The sequence below is a fragment of the Grampus griseus genome (assembly GCF_964374135.1).
Source record: "Grampus griseus genome assembly, chromosome: 7".
NCBI classification, from domain to species: domain Eukaryota; kingdom Metazoa; phylum Chordata; class Mammalia; order Artiodactyla; family Delphinidae; genus Grampus; species Grampus griseus.
In genome coordinates this window covers 46,163,203-46,185,463 of record NC_139001.1, presented here as the reverse complement: position 1 = coordinate 46,185,463, position 22,261 = coordinate 46,163,203, and the positions used below count along the sequence as shown (strand labels likewise).

The 22,261-nt window shown below is 34.5% G+C and overlaps 1 protein-coding gene across 2 annotated transcripts in view; it reads right to left on the bottom strand.

Annotated features, from left to right (window-relative positions):
* The window catches only part of TFPI (tissue factor pathway inhibitor), a gene marked incomplete at its 3' end in the record, with an annotated part of 66,548 nt that extends 55,571 nt beyond the window's left edge, over window positions 1–10,977 (bottom strand). For both annotated transcript variants that reach the window (XM_082658659.1, XM_082658660.1), the window contains exon 1: window positions 10,779–10,977. The remainder of the gene's footprint in view (window positions 1–10,778) is intronic.
* Between the last annotated feature and the right edge of the window lie 11,284 nt (window positions 10,978–22,261).

The following is a 22,261-nucleotide window of genomic DNA, read 5'->3' as shown; positions in this document are numbered from 1 at the left end:
ATTAATTAATTAATTTTAAAAAGAATACTGGAAATGTAAATATGTAAAAATATTTCTGAAATTTGTAAGAAAGGTCCAAAGAGAGTGTATATATTTTACTAAGAAAAATACAATGAACAAAGGAAAACAAGAGAGAAATACATAATAAAAGAAATAATACCAAAGATTCTTCCTTATATCGTTGCCCATAGCTAACAAAACTCTTAGAAAAAAGGTGGGGAATTATTTTGTCTAGATATTACAGTTAAATTGGTAAGACATTTTGTCAAAAGAAGGTGGCACTCATTTCTTTGAACAAGTTCACCTTTCCTCACCACAGGGACTCTTCTTAATCTAATACAGTTTAACAGCAAAGATCTTCATAGTATGCTGTTTTCATTTCTTTCCTTTAAGCAGGAAAATAAATAAATAGATAAATAAATAAATAAACTTGGCATTATATATCTAAACCAAAATGGAGATTTCTGAGGATATAATTCTGGTCAATTGCTAATGCCAGTAGCCCCAAATGGAAGGAAATAAAAAAGAAAAACAAAGGAATACAATGAATTTTGGTGTGAGAAAAGAATATATTAACTATGTCTTTATTATCATTACTGTCCATATTAGAAAGAAAATTACATAGAAAGACCTATGGCTGCTTCTGTTTTTTCTCCTGTTTGTATCTGCTCTTCTAGGCATCCATTATTTAGTAAGATAAGAAAATGGTATTTCAGGACCGTTGCTTCTCTGATTATATGTCTATCAATCAATCTCCTGATTACATAATTAATTTATTAATTCTAATTAATCTATTAATTAATATTGAGTATGACATCTTAGGCAGGAGGTATATGTATTTTGGAAAGACAGTCGAGACCTTCCTAACGGGTTTCTAATTAGAACCTTGATTCATAGCTTATGTAATTCAGGTTATTTTACCTTTTTTAATTTTAAGGATCAATAGATAAAGTCAAGTCTGCTTCCTCATTTCCCCTCAAAGTCTGTTGCCATCTTAGATTTTGTCTCTGATTAGACAAATATATTGGAAACTTCTCAACTTCCTGCTTTTGATAGTATCTGTTGTAGTATGAGAAAAGGAGAGCAAAATGTTAGTCCATGTATGGGAAGTTCCCACAAAATATTCCTATACTGTCATTTCCTTGAGGGAAAGAGAAGCAAAATTTATACTCAATATACCTGAGGCTAGATATTTATAACATTCTGGTGTCAGATAAATAATCAGGTAACTTTGTTTCTATGAAAGTCATGATTCCAAATATTAGCTAAAGTTTTTATACTTAATTACAATAAACATGTTGAACCAGTAATGATCAATTTTCTCCCTCCTCAGTGAGGGTAATTCTGTGGGTAAAGTAAGTCCGAAAGTAAAAAACCCAGGAATTTCTGATTGTGCTCTAATGAAAAGCAACTGAGCTTAGTTCAAGATTGGAACCGCAGCTGTTGGTGACTACACCCATGACATCCTGAGTTCAACTTTCTGAGTCATCATTGTAAAGGAACAGGGGCCCCAAGCAGCTAAGTCATGGTCCTCCAGGAACCATTAACATGTTAATCTTCAGCCACTTCCATTCAGACTGTAAAATGTCAGACCCATGAAACAATGAACTATGGACTCAGAGAATGAAAGGAAACTAGTGCTACTTCCTTTTTTACTCATAGCATCCAATAAATAGTTCTTTTTTCTCTTGGTTCCTCACATTGAATGCTCATTATTTTACATTTTTATAAATATCTGCTAGTTTCTCTAAATTGCCATTCCTTTTTCTCCTATCCATATTCTACCTAACACATAATCTCAGGAATCAGATAGCATGTTCTTGTTAAAGGCCCTACTTAATTCCCCTGATTGTAATTTTTTGAGAATGAAGACCAGAGATTTTATTTGTGTTAAGTTACTTCAAATCCTAATAGGTTAATTTATAAATGATTAAAATTTATCATATTGGGCTTCCCTGGTGGTACAGTGGTTGGAAATCTGCCTGCCAATGCGGGGAACACGGGTTTGAGCCCTGGTGTGGGAAGATCCCACATGCCATGGAGCAACTAAGCCCGTGTGCCACAACTACTGAGCCTGCGCACCACAACTACTGAAGGCCACACGCCTAGAGCCTGTGCTCCACAACAGGAGAATCCACCGCAATGAGAAGCCTGCACACCGCAATGAAGAGTAGCCCCCGCTTGCCCCAACTAGAGAAAGCCCACGTGCAGCAACGAAGACCCAACATAGCCAAAAATAAATAAAAAAATAAAAAATAAATTTATAAAAAAATTATCACATTGTAAACTTTTTGTACCCTGCATAAGTTCTAATATATAAAAAGTACATAGTTAATGCTCAGCTTCAAAGATATTAAAAATTGAATCTGCTTATTCAAGTGTAACGATTGAACTGAAGATCTTAAAATAATTTAATCTCTTCCAAGGCTTCTCAGAAAAGATCTTTTCTCCAAGATTTCTTATACATAGGATAACTTATCCATCTCTACCCCACCCTTATCCCTCCTATGTCGAGTTTATCTGCCTTTGAAATCTTTATCTTGCCTTCTTCAAGATATATTATTACTTGACACTCTTTTTTGATCCCAGTGCTATATATTGTTTTCCTTGGATATTTAATCATGTCTCAGATATATTTTCATGGTGATATGTAAGCTCCTGAGAGATCTGAGGAAAACTATACATTCCCTTCTAAAGAGCAAATGCATGGCTCAGATATTTTTTCACATGTTTTTGAGGACCATCCATGAATGCCCATTTACTCATATCCTTTCAGAAGAGACTTCCAGTACCTGTTAGGAAGGATAGATGGTCACTTGTATCTCTTTGGCCTCTGAATAAGGAGATGGTAAGGTGGAATGCAGGTGGTGGTTGGGAGAGCAATGTTGACATAGTAATGATAGGGCAAACACTGTTACCTAAGGAACCTTTTCCTTTCTTTAGGGATATAACTAATAAATGCAAATGGCTTTAAAGGAGTTTCATCCAGAGTTCACCACAAATAGAAAAACAAAAAAAACAACAACTCTCTTTTGCCATGTTAATTGAGGCTAATCTAAATTCTCCCTAGTTAAACACTTTTCTTCCCCTGGAACATTCTCCAGCAATTCCTTAAGAGAAAAACATACAAAAAGAGGTTAATCCTGGGAAATCTGAAACTTGAAAAAAATTATTGGCACTGAAAGGAGGGCCTGAGTGTTTTTAAGGTAAATTGCTTATCTCATAATTTTTTTATAAACCTGCATTGGTGCCAGGATGTAGATACCATAATGATTTCTTTACTGTGTACCTGTTTTCCTTTCCTCATAGACAGAATAACTATGCTAAAGGAGACTAAAACCACAGAACTCAAATAAGATGCATAGAAACTTCAATAATGTACACACTCTTACATAATTATAAAAACAAATTCTAATGCTAAATATAATTTTTGTTTACAATATTTGTCATTTGGGATTATCTGTTTATATCAATTGGTATATATAATTAAGCAGGAAACACCTGAAACATCTTTCATAAAAAGAGAAAGTTTTAATTTGTGCTGTCAATGAACTTTCACAGCTTCCAATATGTAGAAGTATCCAGGAATCAGGGGAGGAAAGATAATTATGAGAAATTGTGATAGGAAACTATCAGTAAAGGCAATCTTTAATTCATTGCAAAACTCTGGAGGCTTTAGGTAAATAACAGTCAGCACTCAGAGTTTTGGAAATGCCTGTTGAACAAGTGACAACTTGATTGGTTTTAAGCTTGTAGAATGAATTTGTCATCTAAAATAGAAGAGAGTAAAATATTAGCCACCCAAACAACTACCGTTATCAGAAAATCATAATGAAACAAACTGCTTATCTGAAATAATTATTTTTTAGAAATAGTGAATTTAAGTTTTTCATTGTACAATCATGTAAATATATTTACTCATGAAACATAGTTTCTGAGATATAGCAGGCAAAAAATGTATTTATCTTACCCAGGCCAATGAACGAATTACAGTTTATATGCCCTTAAAATTTCTCATTCTATTTATGTTTATTATTTTTTAGGATATCATTAAAATATGATTTTAAAAAGTAGCCCTTCCACTGCACAGCAAAGGAAACCATAAACAAAACAAAAAGATAACCCACAGAATGGGAGAAAATATTTGCAAACGATATGACTGAGAAGGGATTAATCTCCAAAATATACAAACAGCTCATACAGCTCAATATCAAAAAAACACAAATAACCCAATCAAAAAATGGGTGGAAAATCTAAATAGACATTTCTCCAAAGAAGACATGCAGATGGCCAAAAAGCACATGAAAAAATGCTCAACATTGCTAATTATTACAGAAATAAAAATCAAAGTTACAATGAGGTATCACCTCACACCAGTCAGAATGGCCATCAAAAAAAATCTACAAACAATAAATGTTGGAGGGGGTGTGGAGAAAAGGAAACCTACACTGTTGGTGGGAATATAAATTGGTACAGCCACTATGGAGAACAGTATGGAGGTTCCTTAGAAAAGTAAAAATAGAGCTACCGTATGATCCAGCAGTCCCACTCCTGGGCATATATTCAGAGAAAACCATAATTCAAAAAGATGCATGCACCCTAATGATCATTGCGGTACTATTTACAATAGCCAAGACATGGAAGCAACTTAAATGTCCATTGACAGATGAATGGATAAAGAAGATGTGGTACACATATATAATGGAATATTACTCAGCATTAAAAAAGAATGAATTAATACCATTTGCAGCAACATGGATGGGCCTAGAGATTAACATACCAAGTGAAATAAGTCAGACAAAGAAAGACAAATATCATATGATATCACTTATATGTGGAATCTAAAAAAGAGATACAAATGAACTTATTTACAAAACAGAAACAGACTTAGAAAACAAATTTATGGTTACCAAAGGGGAAAGGTTGTAGGGAGGGATAAATTAGGAGTTTGGGATTACATATACACATTACTCTATATAAAATAGATAATTAACAAGGACCTACTGTATAGCACAAGGAACTCTACTCAGTCCTCTGTAATAACCTATATGAGAAAAGAATCTGAAAAAGAATAGATATATGTATATGTGTAACTGATTCACTTTGCTGTACACCTGATACTAATACAACACTGTAAATCAACTATACGCCAATACAAAATAAAAATTTAAAGAAAAATAGCCCTTCTACTTCCAGCCACAATGGATTAACATTGGATTTATCCTCCCACCTGAAACAACTTAAAAAAATAAAATAGTCAAAATGTATTAAATGATGGTTTTCCGCTAACTAAATACTGGTCAGTGAAGAGCAGTGATCCCATAAGGATGGGAAACAAGAGTTCAGCCCTACATTCTGATTTGCTCCAGCACACTGACTGAAGGGAATTTCCACATTCAAATTCAGGAAGAGGAGTTTCTGGAATTGCCCAGTGGTCTCCCTGAGTTTAGGAGAAAGCACATTGTCTGCAGAGGCCAGGGTAGCTAGAGTATGCACGGTTAAGTAACAGAGTAGAGAGCTATAGAGAAAGAGAGATCCAGAAATCTTCAGATGGCCCTCAAGTCTTCAGCCTAATACTGATCAGTACATATACAAGAGAAAAGTACCCAAGTTTGGGTAAAGAAAGGGCTAGAGGGGAATAACACTTAGAACACATGTAAAGCTGTGAATATTTTCTTGTCCCTAAATTGCAAAAACCTCCATTCATGGTGCATTAAGCAGAGTAGTCAGAAAGTTTTTTTCTCAGTACTGGGAAAAAAATTAACCATAGAATAAACATTTCTCTGATTCTGTCTAACAAAGCTTGACAGTGAGATAACAAAATACAAAATTGTTTCCAAGTAATTAAACTGCAACTCAGAACAGAGCTCAATATTATTTACAGGAATACAACATATTCAGCACTTAAGAAGGTAAGATTCATAATATCAGGCATTCAGATAAAAATTATAAGGTCTGCAAAAAACAGTAAAATATAACATAATGAGAAGAATCCAAATGACACAGAAATGACACAGAAAATAGAATTAACAAACTAAAATTTTAACTGCATTCATAAACTAAACTAAAATTTAACTAAATTTTAAACTAAAATTTAAACTAAAGTTTAAACTGCACTCATATGTTCAAGAATCTAGAGAAAATATTGAGTGTGTTAAATAGAGAAAGAAGATAGAGACTCAAACTGAGTTTCTAGAGATGAAAACATTATTTGAGATGAAAAATACACTAGATGGGATTATAAACACATTGGACATAGAAGAAAAGATACGTAAATTTGAAGATATGATAGAAACTACGTAAATTGAAACAGAAAAAAACTAAAAATATTAATATTTTTCTTTTACTATTTTTGATTGTGGTAAAATAGATATACCATGAAATTTGCAATTTTAACTATTTTTAAGTGTACAGCTCAGTGGCATTAATTACATTTATATTTTTGTGCAATCATCACCACCGTCTATTTCCAAAATTTTTCATTAACCCAAACAGAAACTTTGTATCCATTAAGCAATAACTCACCATTTATCCCTTCCTCCAGACTTTGGTAACCTCTATTCTACTTTCTTTTTCTATGCATTTGACTATTGTAGATATCCCATGTAAGTGAAATTATATACTATTTGTTTTTTTGTGTGTGTCTGGCTTATTTCACTTAGAATAATGTTTTCAAAATCATTCATGTAGCATGAATCAGAAGTTCATTCATTTTATTGTCACATATATTTGAAATTGGTTGCACATAGAAGAGTGAGTAGGCGTTTGATATTTTGATATAATCATTTTGATTCATTTCCTGGGATACTTTGAAGTTTATTCCTAAAAGAACTTTAAGAATATTACCAATATTTTGCAACAAACACTACTATTCTGGAGACTCACCCAATTTATGAGATTTACTCCATTTCTAAGCCTTGTGAAGTAAGGAATGAGGTGATGTTTAGATTACAGGATTATTACAGGATTCAAGGATGGGATCGATGTTGGTAAGAAACATGAATTGGAGAGACAGAATGAGGTTGGCAGCAGGGTGGTTGTGGCATTGAGGGTGTGGTACAGTTGAAGGGGGTCAATGGCACTCTATGCTTGGTAATAAAAACACCACAGTGTATCAGTGTTGTATTGATGGATACTTTTACATTCCTGATGTTGAAATAGCCTAATCAACAACATGTAATATTTATTCAGTCTAGAGAGAATGCTACCATCACATTTTGATTGAGGAATTTCTTGCAGTAAGTCTGTGTCTCCCCAGGCACCTGTGGTCTATCAGGTGGAGCAGGTGAGACAGAAATATTGCAGCACTGGGACTCCTAGTATGGATCATGGACCTCTTGTTTTTAAAATAATTTAAAAATATGGTTGTTCCAACTAAGAAAGAGCATAGAATCACAAAGGAAGGCCTGAAGAGAGATGAACATAGCAGATTTGACATGCATCCAGTGCTTTTTGTTATTGCTTTTGAAAAGAAGTGAAAATGACTAGGGTGCCCTCATCCTATTGGTAGCTGAATCCTAGGCTCTGGTTCTACACAGCACCTGCCACTTGAAGTGAAGACAGGGAGAGAAGGGTAATGGGAAGACTGGGCTCCTAGAGATAATACATCACACCAAGAAAGCAGTCACTGAGGATCTCAGAGACCCAAGAGAGGAGGTCTAGCATAATGAGAACTCTCTGGAATAAGAGAGTTGCAACCTTTCTTCATTTTGCTGAGATTTAATATCCAGAAACAAGGACTTCAATAGTCACTCCATGTTTTGAATTCAGATTTCTCCAAATGCAGATGGTAACAATCAAATAATTATAGTATTGGCATATTTCTATAAAAAAATAATGCATTTAAAAGTATTTTTGTTTTGGGACTTCCCTGGTGGTAAGACTCTGTGCTCCCAATGCAGGGGGCCCGGGTTCGATCCCTGGTCAGAGAACTAGATCCTGTATGCTGCAACTAAGGATCCTGCACGGCACAACAAAGATCCTGCGTGCCACAACTAAGACCTGGTGCAGCCAAATAAATAAATACTTTTTTTTAAAAGTATTTTTGTTTTAAAAAAGACAGCTCTGCAAATTAAGTTTCCTGAGTTACATGTTTTAGATGGTAAACAAGAAAAGGGTGGCTAAAGACAGCCTTTATTGAGAATAGATGAGTTGGACTGTAATACAATTTTTAGATCATGTCTACATATCAAAAATAAATTTATATAATTAACTAATTTTAATCAATATTATTCTACTTATTTAATTTATACCAATAAACAAGATTTTCTTGAAAACCCTATTCTGAGTACTTCCCTTTCCTTTTCATATTGTCTCTCCTGTCCCACCCTCCCTTTTTTTTTGGCAAGGATGTTTTACTTTTTTTTCTTCTATTAAGTAGAGATGTTTGATTCAGTTGAAATCTGTATTAAAAGTTTGTGACAGTGAATTTAGTAAGCCAACAATTCCTAAAGAATCTATAGCATATCTACTATTTGGTTAGATTGCTAGGTTAGATTGCTAGGTGTTCTGGGAATAAACAAAACCTTTTCAGCTTGGCTTTTTTCCTCTAGTAGTTTGTCATCTGTCCAATTATCATTATCATTGAATGGTTTTCTTTTTCTTATAACTTTATTTATCTATTCTTGGCTCCGTTGGGTTTTTGTTGCTGTGCGCGGGCCCTCTCCAGTTGCAGCGAGCGTGGGGCTACTCTTCGTTGTGGTATGCAGGCTTCTCATTGTGGTGGCTTCTCTTGTTGTGGAGTACCAGCTCTAGGCAGTGGGCTCAGTAGTTGTGGCACTCAGACTCAGTAGTTGTGGCTCGCAGGCTCTAGAGCGCAGGCTCAGTAGTTGTGGTGCACAGGCTTAGTTGCACCACGGCATGTGGGATTTTCCCAGACCAGGGCTGGAACCCATGTCCTTTGCATTGGCAGGCAGATTCTTAACCACTGCACCAACTGGGAAGTCCCTCAATTATGTTTTGAATTTGAATGATGTAGATAACTAAGATCAGGAAATTAATTCTTAGGAAGGAATGTTAGTGTTATGAAAACTATAGTTTAATACAAAAACAATTTTCTATTCCATAGATTATTATTTTTAAATTTAGCAATACTGTTTATAGTAGAAGATTCTAGGCAAAATAATTGTACAATCAATAAGCAAATGAAGCCTAGAGTTATGGACAACCAATCAGACCAGCAAGCACTACCTGATGGCATAACCCATTTGAACAGGACCACATTTCCCAAAGAGGTTTTGATCTAGTCATTGGAGATAAAAGAAATGCTTAAAGATATCAGACTGTACCTTTAAAAACAGAAAACAAAACTTGTACAAGTCAGCATACCTAATAGAGAACGGAACCAAATAGTAGTATATATGCCATTAAAGCTCTCTAATAAGATTGTATAGTTACCTGAAGAAGATAAATTTGGCTTCCCAATATAACCATTCAAATTGTTAAAAGTGAATATTTTAAAGTTTTACATCTGTAATGTTAATTATCTGTATTTACATTAATAGTTTTCCAACTCTGTTGATCCCTAAGGATATTTTATACCATTTTATTAACCCATAGGCCCCAAATTAAAATTTCATACTCCAATACATTTTCAGAGATTATTCACCCTTCAGTTTAAGTATTAGATAAAATATAGATTATATGTCTTGAAATAATCATGCACTAGAATGATGAGTATAAAATAATCCTAAAAACGTTTTATGAAAGGTTAAAAAACTTTTCAATATCTCAAAATTGACACAATTTTTCACCTCTGACGTAAATACTATGCTTTTACACAGAATAAAATATGACTCTCTGGGCTGTATGTTTCCTGCTTGGGTTCTGCCCTTTGTATTTAATGTTATCACAATTATACAAAGTCATTTTGTGACTAATTTCCAGAGCACTGAGTCACAGTGTGGCTGTTACTTATCTTTTCCTTTTTTTTTGCACAGCACTGCTCTTGACCCTCATTTTTCCATTAATACTCATACAAACGAGTGCTTTCCATAATTAATTTTTTTTGTTTCATTATTGTTCTGTGGTTGTGTACTTCTATACTATGTGCTTTCTTTACTACCAGAAGCTAAATTTAATATCATTTTATAAGCAACAAGAATATGACAGTACATCATATAGGTATGTAATCTATTGCTTTAATTTATGTAATTGTACTATATATACTGCAATCCTATCTATTCTTATTTTAGTATATTTAGAATATGAGCGTTTGTTTTTGGAGACTTGTAAAATATTTTCTTAGAGAGATTAGTTAATGCTGGCAAGAAATATTTAGACTACAAGGATTCTAATGTTTATACCTTATTTTAAATATCACCAATTAATGGCAATGAAAGAAGTTTCTTTAAACATAAGGCTGCCAGACAGTCTCTTTATGATATTTCTTTATATGTTACTAAATAATGTTTAAAGATTAAAAAAAAATCTTCATAAAACTCCAATTAAAGACACAATTAGTAAAGAACTGCCACTACAAGCTGAAAATTATAAACAAGGCTACATCTCACCAACTTTTTATGTTCATGGTCTTAAAAGCATAATCCTATAGTGCATATATATTTGCTTAAAACTAAATGGAAAATGCTGAGAATTTAGTTTAACATTGCAATGAGTTTGTTTACAGAGAAGGGTCGATTTTCATTGTAGGGTTACAGACAATGGTCCTCCCCTACAAGTCTTTGCCTCTCAACACCCTGGTTCCCCCCGCCCCCCGCCAAGGAAAAGAAATAAAAGTTACTTCTCATGGGCTAAAAAGTATATTGCCAAGTACTCACGAGTAAAATCTCTGAAGAAAGTTCTTGGAAAGATTTTTTCAAAGCGGAGTTGAGGTCATTTTGTTTTCCTTTCCAGGCATTGAAGAGAGGATTTATCTTTTCTACTTCTTCTTTTAAACAGATCAGGAAACTGGGGAGTGAAGAATAATAAAAGAAATGCAATCTGATCCTGCCAGCAGTGAAAGGGCGAGGTAAGAATTTGACTTTTATCCAGCTCAATGTCGCTCCCGTCTGTTGGAGCAAAGAGGAGCCTCAGAGCCGGTCTCAGAGATCACCCACAGCTGGGAATAGCCAGGCTTCCTGTTTAGGTCACTCCAACTCTTTTTAGGCTAATTTCGCCAAATTATTCAAAAGCCTTTTCAATTATGAAGGAAACAGACAAAGGAATCAGCTTACACTAAGATTTCAGAATTACTATTTTTGCATAACGATTTCTTTTACTTTCCAGGATTCTTTGTAATCAGTTAAAAAAAAAAAACACTTTTTTCCCCCAGATCTATATATTTTAAAAATATATTTGTCATCATGTAGCTACTTAATAAAGTGAACCTTTTTTTTTTGCAGTTTATTTCTTCTTCAAATTATTTCATCCATATTGTCAATATATTTGTGAAAAACACCTGAGGGCTATTGAACTTCCTTTGATTAGAGAGGCAATGCAATGTATTGCCTGTTGCAGAATGTCAGGCTGTAAACCCTGCCTCAGCTACTTACTAGCTTTGCAATTTTGGTCAATTATTTAAACTCTCTGTGCCCCAGTTTCTTTTTCCCTAAAATAATGATAAAAGTTCCTAAGTTTGATATAAGTAGTAAATGGATTAATACATATAATATATATACATATAAATAGACATATAAAGCACTTAGTCCTCCACACATAACAAACCTTCAATAAATGTTAACTATCATGTATATTGCTGTTGTTTATATCATAATTATTATTTTACATGATATGTAAATATTTAAAGGCATCACTCACTTTGCTCTGCTCTAGGTCACTATTGCTGAAGTTAACCCTTAGTATTTCAGTAATGGAATTATGGCCATATCAGGCTAAGATCACTAGAGATTTCGTAAGATGGCGGAATCTTCTTTGCCATGACGGCTGAAGTCATTTGATCAGAAAATCCATCAGTTTCTTGTTTTTTCCATCTCTGATTGTCTTCATGTCTTCAACTTTTCTTGCGTCCTTCCTTTGACCTCTGAGTAAGGGGTTGTTACCGAGTCCAGGCTCATACTGCTCGCCTCAGGACAGGCCAATAAATCAAGAGATGGGCTGTTGGGGCAAGGAATAGCGACTTTATTCAGAAAGCCGGCAGGCCGAGAAGATGGTGGACTCCTGTACCAATGAACCATCTTGCCTGAGTTAGAATTCAGGCTTCTTTTATACTAAAGGGGAGGGAGAAAAGTCAAACCTTTCCTGGTTCCCATCAGCCTCTGGAGAGGCTGTGTTAATTTCTTCCTCTCTGCAGTCATTCACAGGTGGGCCTAGTCAGGATGTTTTCTTGTGAGCTAAACAAAAGTATTTTAGTTTAATGCTCATTACCTGGGAGGCAGGGTTCCCAGAGATGGGCCATTATGTATAATTTAAGCTTATAGGCAACATCCCTTTAGTGATTACCTTGTAACAGAATACAAAGGTCCTTCCCTATTACAGGGTAACTTTCCCTCTTGTGTGTTTTTACTATTTATTGAATAATTCCTAGGTGTCTGGCACATAAATTACCTCATTTAATTCTCACAGCCAGCTTGTGAAGAAAGCCCTCTCTGCATGACCATTTCACCATTTCATGGGTTTAAGAAGGTTAGGTATAGTTTGTGGAGCTCTGATTCAAATCATGTAGTCTGACTTCAGAGCACAGATACTTAAATACTCTTCCATGTTTCTTTCTCACCCATGTTCTGGATTTCATACCACAACAAAACTTTGCTGTGTGTTGAAACTTTATTTTTAACAAAGTTAAAAGCAGTCCTTCCCCAGGCTTAGTTCAAGAACTTTGCTGCATAATTATACCCCCTATTACCTGTTGCAACTCAAGCACATTCAATGTTCCCTTCTTGCTTAGATTGTTGAGGAAACTTGCCTGTTTTTGGACTGGAGTGGACATTGATTCGTTTTTTGGCCAATCTGCAGGCTCTACTAAGGTAGCGGTAAGCTCAGCAAATCAGATTTCCTTTTTGGAAACTTGTACTAAGAGCTATAGATAAAAGTATACAGTGCCAAGCTCTTAACTAAAAAGCCAAGATAGAGGAAGTGCTGACATCCAAAATGGTGTGCACCAGATGATTATGTGGAGAAAGCTAGTTGACAGTGAATGGTGAAAGGGATGAATGAAAGAGGACGTGTAACCTCTGAGAGAGAAACAGGGCAAGAATGAAAGCAAGAGCAAGACTGAGAGATGAGATGAGTGATGAGAAAGTGATGCCTGAGCTCTACAGTAACAGTCCTTCCCAGGCCTAGTTCAAGTTTTTCTAAGTACTCAAGAACATATACCCTTGTAATAAACCCTTTTTTTCCCCTAAGGTCATTTAAGAAATCTCTTTTTCTTACTATGTAAAGAACCCTATTTGAAAGAGCCACAACTGAGCTGAAATTATTTTCTCAAAGATCATTGATTTCATATTTAAGTTGCACTTGACATCAGTGAAGACTTTTTACCATTTTATTTCCAGGTAATTTACACAGACTTGGGTATTCTTGTGCTGAAGAGAATGTGGGAAATTGACGTAAACTATCGTTAAGGTAAGACAACCTGATGCTGTCACTTAAGGGCTCTGTGGACTCAGGTTTTCTCTCCCTGAGGCTTGCGTGAGCTCCTTTTTGAGGTTTTATTACTAGTTTGCCTATCTATTTTGTACAACTCTAAGTCTAAATTATTTGGATAAAAAGATTTTCTCACCAACAACTTGACTATGTGCCATCCTATCTTAAAGTTCTTTGCATCTAATCATTATCTGGATGTTCCAAGTACCCACCTAATACTAAACACTGTCCTTTTCATTTCTCACCATACTCTGTTAATTTTGTCTTTCCAACTCTCACACAATTCAAATAACATTTCAGACTTTTATGAGCTTTATGAGAAGTTCATGAGTTTTATGATTCTATATTTTTCATTTTCCTGACAGATGATGTGCATGTCCCACATAAAGGTTACTCTTTAAAACTGGATCACAATAAAGATGACCCACAAAGGGGACTGAAAATAAATCCTTTCTTCATAAAAACCCTGTAGATTTTGGGATAGTTTGTTATCAAGCATAATTTAGGAAGAGATAAATAATATACTCCCTACCCCCTTACCTTCTTCCCTTAAAGATGTGTTATATTGACCACATATATATATTATTATGTTATGTAACCCTGGACCCCATACCCTCAGTCCCCCTGGTGTCCTGTGTTCCTTTTCACCCTTGGTTTGGTGAACACAAACAAAGAGAGAAGAGGCCATGGAAAGGAGAAGCAAAAATGCTGAGAATAAATTCACAGTCCTGTTCTTGAGGGAGATTAACCACCGCTGAGCTCACCTGAGTTTCAGTAAATACTCTTTCTCTAGGAAATCTGCCTGGAGACTCCCTTCAAAGAAAGTCCAATCTCAGATAACAATGGAAGGGAGTAATCTTAATTTCTATAGTTTCTACCTGCTTGCTTCTGCATTTGAATGTCAAGACTTGAAGTTTATACTTTCAACAACTTTGCGTTTTATCCTTTAATCTAGACTTTAATTGCTTTGCTTTATTTATTTTCTAGATTTAAAACCAGTTTTAGGCTTTTAGTTTTCCGGTCCTTTTAATTATTTTGTAATACTATTATTCTTAATCATTCTTCTGATTTATATTACTAGTACTATTAATCCCATCTACAATATTTTAACTAGTTTTATTACTTTTAGTGTTATTTTAATTCTCATTTTTATGGAAGTGTCTATCTTAAGTATTATTATTGGTACTATATTGATGAAGATATAATGTATTATGCCCATGTGTATCAATATAGCATGGTGTAAACCAGGAAAGTTGGGTCTTTATTTCCTTCAACTTGATATAGCAGCAAGCCCTCAATTCCCTAGGATAGACTATCCTTCCTTAACCAAAGTAGGACTCAGTGACTCTAAGATTACCGCATTGAATAATTTGATAGGCCCACAGAAGAAAATTATTTCCAACCACTGGCTTACCTATACTGCCAGGACAGACACTGGCAATTGCATGAAAAGTCTACCTTCTCACAGCACATACTTTCATTCTGAACCTCCCAGAAAGATGGCTTGTATCGATAGGTAAGTTTTATTCCAGTCTCTACTACCAACATACACATTAATTTACTACTTTTTATTCACTGTGTTTGAGGGGTAGTTACGTATACCGTAAATCACCTCTTATTGATTAGGAATGCTAAGGAAAGTTTGCCTCAGAGAGGATTATCCTTATATCCCCATTTCTATTGTTTTAGATTTAGGGAGTTAATCCCTTGATAGATTCTGCCCTCAGAAATCCTTGCTGATTAGATAATGTGATCCTGCCCAGAATTTCAAAGTATAGGACACCAGCTACCATCTCATTTTCTCCTTTATTGTAATATCAGCTGGGTTTTTGGATAATAATTTTCCATTCAAAATATTTTATTTTTATATCTCTTTGTTAAATATACATTTGTATTTTCACTATTCTTTTCTAAGAGGACTCAGAAAAACAATATTATACAGTGCCATTTGGAATTCTGAAAAAAAAGGAAAAAAGGCACATTATGATGGTGATTTTATGATTATCTGTCTCCCTTTGTCTAATGATAATAAGACACAACTACAAAAGCAAGAATGGTTGGTAGGCAGAGTTGAGTAGAGTTTTGGTAAGAAGCATAAAAATACTGTTAACGGATAAATTTTGTTTTAGAAATTTAAAACTTGTTTCTCATAAGTTTATACATTTTTATTAAATATTTTTACTTTACAAATTTCTTAGGGAAAACTTCAAAGTATAAAATAAGATAGCATATAAATATACCACACAGATGTATTTATTAAGCACCAGCTATATGACAAACACTGTTCTAGGATTTAAGGAGACAGCAAAGAACATGACAGATACAACTCTGTCTTCTTGGAACTTTAATTTTAGTGCCATAAAATGAATGCTACTAATGATAACAATTCTTACTTAGTGAATTAGGATTACAGCAAACAAAAGAATGTCTCACCTTTTAAAATATCTCCTTTTAAAGCTGCTTAGAAAGAAGTTATTCCAGGAGCTGCATGTGAGAGTTTATTTCTTCTTTCTAGTTTATAAAAAAATGTGTTAGTTTATCTTGTGGAGGTTTTCATCGATTATTCATTATCTGAAATTTAAAGACAAACTATTTATTACCATCTTGATTAATTTCTTAAAATTTTTAGAATAAAATTTCACGGTTAAAAATTATACTTTTAGGGGCTTCTCTGGTGGCGCAGTGGTTGAGAGTCCGCCTGCCGTTGCAGGGAACGCGGGTTCGTGCCCCGGTCCGGGAAGATCCCACATGCCACGGAGCGGCAGGGCCCGTGAGCCATGGCCGCGGAGTATGCGCGTCCGGAGCCTGTGCTCCACAACGCGAGAGGCCACAACAGTGAGAAGCCCCCCCCCACACACAAAAATTATACTTCTATATCAGTTTCTAGCCACTTGAACTTCACAGTCTGATAGTACGCATATACCAACGCCCTCAACAACACTTTTCTAAAAATTAACTTATTTATTTATTTATTTTTGACTGCGTTGGGTCTTTGTTGCTGCGTGTGGGCTTTCTCTAGTTGGCGGCGAGCAGGGGCTACTCTTCGTTGTGGTGCGCGCGCTTCTCACTGCAGTGGCTTCTCTTGTTGTGGAGCACGGGCTCTAGAAATTGGAATGCGATCCAAATTTTCAGGAACAGCGAGGAAAACGGTGGTACTCTGGTTACTATTTTCCTTTAAATTGTATGAAAAGGATTCATTTCTTGCTCAGAAAAACTCTTCGGAACTATTTGTGATAAATTACTGCCCTCTGTTGGCAGAATGTTATATAAATCTTAATTTATATTTTAAGAGTATTTAAAGTTAGAGTTATAACAAATCTCATCAACAAGATGAATAATTAAATCCCAGAGAATGGAAGTGCCTTGCCCAAGCAGCCATAGCTTTTAAATGACAAGGGCAGGATGAGACCCTGGGTGTCATGACCTACCATGTCTTTTTTTTTTTTTTGTCTGCTTGGGTCTAAGTAGTGGCATGCGGGATCTTCGTTGAGGCATGTGGGATCCTTTTCGTTGCGGTGCGTGGGCTCTTCATTGTGGTATGCAGGCTTCTCTCTAGTTGTGGCGCGTGGGTTCCAGAGCACGGGGGCTTTGTATTTTGCGGCACGTGGGCTCTCTAGAGGCACGCAGCTCAGTAGTTGTGGCACGCGGGCTTAGTTGCCCAGCAGCATGTGGGATCTTAGTTCCGCGATCAGGGATTGAACCCACATCCCCTGCATTAGAAGGCGGATTCTTTACCACTGGCCCACCAGGGAAGTCCCCTACCATCAGTCTTGTGTTGATTAAGTTAAAAACAGTAAATATTTTTGCCTGAGAATATTTCCCATTTTCTGAGTCAAAAAAGAAGTTTACAATAGTCAAAGGAATTAAAGAAATTATTTTATTTTAAAAATTGAAATAAGATGTTTGTTCAGGTTAAAAATAAACCATGTAAAAAATAAAAGTGAGAAGAGAAAAATAAACATCTTTCTCTCACTCTCCATCTAGATTCCACTCCAAGAGGTTGCCACTATTAACTGTTTCTTTGTCATTCTGGAAATTATATATGTGTGTGTGTGTGTGTGTGTGTGTGTGTGTGTGTGTGTGTGTGTGTGTGTTTCAAAATTGAAGTACTGTTCTCTGACTTTTTACAAATGTAAAACATATTTTAGAGTTTATTCCATATTACTTTGCAGAGATATAACTCATTTTTAAATATGACTTCCTTTTATTGACACTTTCGAGGATTACAGACAAATTTAGAATGTCCTTATTTAGGATTACCTGACATTTCTTGTAATTAATTTAGATTGTGCATCTCTTCTTGGACTTTTACACTAGTGAAGCTGTTTTGTTCTCATTTCATCAGGGGACACTTGATTTGGCTTTGTCTCATTACTGATGACAGATGTTAACTTTGATCACTTCATCAAGGTGTTGTCTACAGGCTTCTCCATTGTAAGCTACCTAGTTTTCTGCTTCTGTGCACAGATAGGATTGAGTGGCAGAAATGCTCAACAAAAATACAAAATCAAAATAATTACCTTGTCACATCCTTTCTCTCAGGTAGCAAGAAGAGTAGATCTTAGATGCTAAGTGTTATTTTCCCAAGAGTGCTGAGTGTCCATTTCCTGGCTTCTTGTTTAATTTTAATTCCTCTTTCTGGAAGACTATACAAATTAAGGAGGTATCTGTAGTAGTTACTCTTGGAATGTGGAATGGTTTGGTATATTAAACAATTCATGTAACTCTGAACTTTTTCATGTGTAAGTGTATACATAACATGTAGAGTAAAATAATAATTCTTTTCATTGGCAGTTAGATGAACACTGAACACCAGAACTGCTGACAGTTTTTTCTTAAAACATGTAATAATACAATCATATTTTCAAACATTACATTAAAATTTCAGTCATGTGAATTTTTACTTTAAATTTTGATATTAGATAAAACTTTTCATGTTGCATTTGTATTTTAATAAATAATTTTGATTGCTTTAGAAGAAAAAACTTTTAAAATAAAAGAAAATTTTTAATACTTAAATTTAATTTACATTTTGGACAAATTATTTCAAATTGCAGTAGAAGAAAATTATGTGATAATCTTGATTATCACGTAATTATTAATTGTGCTGAAATGAAAGCAAGAAAGATCAATGGTATGGAATAAATATACAAATACTCATAAATTATGTATGTATTTAGTTTATTATTCATCCAAGCAGCACTCACCAATTAACCTAATATCCAAATATGCACAATAATAACTCAATTGGGATGTCTTACAATTTTGTCAGCTTTCAGCCATATAAAAATTATAGCTTTACATATCTTACATATCTTACAATTTCATCTTATGAAGTATATTTGTCTAAGTAAGATAGAAAATATTTTTTGTAGTACTTTTCTAACTTGATTAATAACTTTTAATATTTAACACATGTTCGTCATTATGCCTTGCTGCCTTTCACTTTAATGCAAACAGAGCATTTTCTGAATCATTCATTTACTAACTATTTATTGACCACCTACTACATGCCACTATTGGGACTATTGCAGTAAACAAACCAGATAAACATTCCCGTTTTCTTGGAACTTACATTTTAGTACATTTTTCATCAAAAGAGTCAGGGGACATATTTAACATATTCAGGCATGTGATATTACTTTTGCCCTCTTAGTGGCACACACTAACTTTCTCAATTTTCCTCATTGGCATGACAAATTTTGCTGAATTAACATGTGATTTTGGTAGGAGAAAGCCATAACTGCAGAAGGATTCATCAAAAGACTTGGAGGAAAGGTCTGGCCTTGGGGAAAATGTTTAGGGGGCAAAAGAAAGCAGAAGAATAATAGAAAAATGTCAATGTAGCCAACAGTATCCTCAAAATTTAACGAGTAGAATTTAAACAAGAAAGAAAGAAAATATAAAATTAAACTGAGTTTTGTTTCAGGTTGGAAAGGTATTCCAGAAAGTAAGCAGAATAAGGTTGATTAATTGGTACTGTAACATGTAAAATAAGCAATCACAAAACCATAGCCTTTATATCTCCGTGGAGACATAGTGATAAACAGCTGCTGCCCATTTTGCACACACAGAAAATTAAGGTTAATTAGAAATACTGTAGTTGCAAATTCAGTTCCAGTAACAGCAAAATCAATTCAGCAAAAGGTATTTTCAAGGCATGATTTTTTGTGAGTTCTATTAGGATTGTGTCAGATCCATATATTAGTGATTCATTAGACAGCTTAGAAAGTGGGGTGCCTGCCAAAAACCCACCTGGACTGAGAAGAATATCTATTTCTACTTTTTTGGCAACAGTAATTTTTCTCTCTTTTGAAGTGGAAGTCATTCAAAACCCAGGTGACAATCATTATAACCAAAGTCAGACTAAATAATGAAGTCATAAAGACAATACGTGGTTTTCATTCTCTCACAACAATTTGAGATGAAACGCATAAATGACAAGGTTGATCTAGATTTTTCACGTTTATCTTAAAGTCAGGGAGTGTACCTTTGCTTCCACAAAAATGGATGACAACTGAGTAATGCGTTTACTTCAGCATGGTAGTTCAGGCTAAAATACCTATATGTCACTAAACGTGGAAATAATCGTTGGTGAGTATTAACATTCCTTTATGGCACATGAGTTATGGGGCTGTTTCTCATCTTGGGACATTTCTGCTGATATTTGTTCTATTCATGCTTTGTGGATAGTTTTACTACTCCTAAACAATAAGGACCCAGACTTACCTTACTCTGAAACAGCCTCAACTCCAGTCCACTTTACAGCCTCTCTGCCTCTTTAGAAGTAGTCAATATCCTGAAGTTGGGTGAATTTTTCCCATTTATGATGTTGTACATTGCTATATATGATATTTACACAATTTACACAGTTGCTCCCTTTTTAATGTGAGTAAATAGTATTATACTCAACTTATTCTTCTGGACCTCTCTTTTTCACACATCATTACATTTCTGAAATGTGTACATGGTCATATGTGTGGATCTACTGCTTTTGCTTTACCTATGGTATAGTATTCCATTTATTAAAACATACAATTAATTTTTTCCATTCCTCTGCTGAGGAGTAGTAGATTGATTAGCTTGCTTGCACTTGTTTTTGCTTCAGTGAACATTCTTAAACATGATACCTTGTATAAATGTAAGCATATCTTCAGGGTAGGTATGGAAGACTGGAATTGCTGGCTTGTAGAATAAGCAGTTTTTTAATTACACAAGGTATTGTTAAACTGCTCTACAAAGTAGTCTCACCAGAGCACTATATAAGAGTACTTATTTCTCCAAATACTTGCCAAAAGTGTTGTCAGAATTTAAAATTTTGCCTAACTGATATGTAAGAAAAGATGTCTTATTGTAGATTTGATTTTATTTATTAGATTTTTTGTGAGAAAGTGTTCATGTTTATTGGTTTACTCTTCTGAGAAATGCCTGATCATATCCTTTGACCATTTAAAATATTTGATTTTCTGTTCTGCCTTTTTCTTGTTTAAATAAGAGCTGTTTCTTATAGATTCTGAAAAAAAATCCTCTTGGTTCTATGGAATGGAGATTCCTTCTCCAAATATGTGTCTTGTCTTTTTAGTTTGTTTAGAGAATTTTTTGTCATATAAGAGTTAATATTGAAGTAGGTAAATATATCAATCTTTTCCTTCATGGCTTATGCTTTTAAATTTTTATTTTAAAAATCCTACTACCATAATATGATGAATATATTATTCTATGTTTTCTCTAAATTTTTACTTTTAAATCTTTATCTTTGAAATCGTCATCTTTGTCTTCTGTTTCAAACATTTCAAAGTTCTTCAGCTATTTTTCCCTTTATATCTTCCATATAAAGTTTAATATCTGGTGTGCCCATTTCTTTGAAAAACTTAATATTAACTGGTATTGCACTAAGTTAATAAATTAATTTGGAAAGATTAAGCTTGAACAGTTAAGGGAGCTGGACTTTAGTGATCTGGTGGATGTACTGACCTTAGCTAGGAGACAGGCAGCTCATCCACAGAAATAGAAGTGAAGGCTGGTTAAAGGCTGGCTTCATGGATATGCTACTGCTGAGATCACACAGGGCATTGCACTGAGAAGGGTCCTGTGCTTGGTTTGATACCCTGCTGTCATCACCTTGAAATTGATAAATTTTATAATGTGTCCCCCAAATATGTAGCTGGTCCTGGAGAGGATATGGGTTCAGTTGCAAAGCATGGGTAGATAGGGTGGTGGGTGTATATGGAAGCAGCTTTTATTTTCTCATGGAATAGGACGTAAAGGTCATTTATCTCCCTGTGCTGCATTCTGGGTTATGTCTCAAGGTCTCATATTCAATTCACCAAAACTCCCTGTGCCTAATCTGCTTTCAGTTGATTCAATTAATTTATTTTATTTACATATATTTTTGAATTTTATTTATTTATTTTTATACAGTATGTTCTTATTAGTTATCTATGATTCAGTTAATTTTTAATTGCAGTGACTGTACTTTAATTTTATAGGTTCTACTTGATTTTCTTTCAGTTCTGCCTTTTTTCATAATTTGGTGTTTTTTTGATTTATGCTTTTAGTTTCTTGTTTTTCTTTAATAACTTTATACATACTTATTTTCTGGTCTTATTATTCTTTTGTATTTTTTTTCTATTTTTTTTTTTGAAGTTTTTAGGTCTTTAATCATCCTGGTGGCTATGGCTGCTAGTGATCATTTATGATGCTAACAATTTTGGAAATG